Source organism: Orycteropus afer, unplaced genomic scaffold (assembly GCF_000298275.1).
Source record: "Orycteropus afer afer isolate SDZICR_OR568_19922 unplaced genomic scaffold, OryAfe1.0 scaffold00120, whole genome shotgun sequence".
Taxonomy (NCBI): domain Eukaryota; kingdom Metazoa; phylum Chordata; class Mammalia; order Tubulidentata; family Orycteropodidae; genus Orycteropus; species Orycteropus afer.
This window is the reverse complement of record NW_006921707.1, coordinates 2,453,357-2,454,852: the sequence shown is the minus strand read 5'-3', so window position 1 is coordinate 2,454,852 and position 1,496 is coordinate 2,453,357.

The window sequence follows — 1,496 nt, the reverse complement described above, 5'->3', positions numbered from 1 at the left end:
CAACATTTCTAAAGGATATGGAAAATCCAATCACTAACTTTATATGGAAAGGAAAGAGACCTCGGATAAGCAAAGCACTATTGAAGAAGAACAACAAAGTAGGAGGTCTCACACTGCCAGATCTCAAAACCTACTATACAGCCACAGTAATCAAAACTGCCTGGTATTGGTTTAAGGACAGACACATAGACCAATGAAACAGAATTGAGAACCCAGAAATAGATCCATTGACCTATGGTCAGCTGATCTTTGACAAAGGCCCAAAATCCATTAAATAGGGAAGAGAATATTTGTTTAATAAATAGTGCTGGCAAAGCTGGTTATCTATTTGCATAAAAATTAAACAAGACCTGTACCTCACACCATACACAAAAACGAACTCCAGATGGATCAAAGACTTAAATGTGAAGCCTAAAACTATAGAGTTCCTCAAGGAAAAACTAGGGGCAAATTTAAGGGCCCTAATATATGGCATGAATAGACTATCAAGCATAACCCAATATGCACAAACAGCAGAAGAGAAACTAGATGAATGGGACCTTCCTTCTAAAAATTAAATTTTTATGTGCTTCCAAAAGCTTCTCCAAAAGAGTCAAAAGAGAATCTACACATTGGGAAAAAATATTTGGTAATGACATATCTGACAAGGGACTTGTCTCTAGAATTTATAGAAAACTCCAACATCTCAATAACAAAAAGACCAATAACCCAATTAAAAAATGGGCAGAAGACATGAATAGACACTTCACTAAGGAGGATATTCAGGCAGCCAACAAACATATGAAGAAATGCTCATGATCATTAGACATTAGAGAAATACAAATCAAAACAACAATGAGATACCATCTTGCCCCAGCACTGGTAACATAGTTCAACAAGACAGAAAATAACTTATGCTGGCAAGGACGAGGAGATATTGGGACTCTCATACACTGCTGGTGGGACTGTAAAATGGTACAACCATTGTGGAAAGCAGTATGGCAATTCCTTAAAAAGTTAGAATTAGAAAACCATTTGACCCAACCATTCCATTACTAGTTATATATCCTAAAGAAGTGAGAGCCATGACAAGAACAGACATATGCACACCCATGCTCATTGCAGCAATATTTACAATAGCCAAAAGATGTAAACAACCTAAGTGTCCATCAACTGAGGAATGGATAACCAAACTTTGGTACATACACACAATGGGATACTATGCAACTGTAAATAATAACATACAATCTGCAAAACACCTCATAACGTGGATGAACTTGGAGGACATTATGCTGAATGAAATAAGTCAATCGTAGAAGGACAAGTATTGTATTAGTCCATTATTGTAAAAGTCAAGGAAATGTTTATCTATGGAAGGACATTTTCTTTGTTGGTTACCAGGGGTGGGAGGGGAGGGTAGGGAACACTATTAGATAGATAGAGATAAGTATTGATTTGGGTGAAGAGAAGGGCAATGTACCAAATGTGAGTGATCAACATGGTGGCTCTGAGGAAGA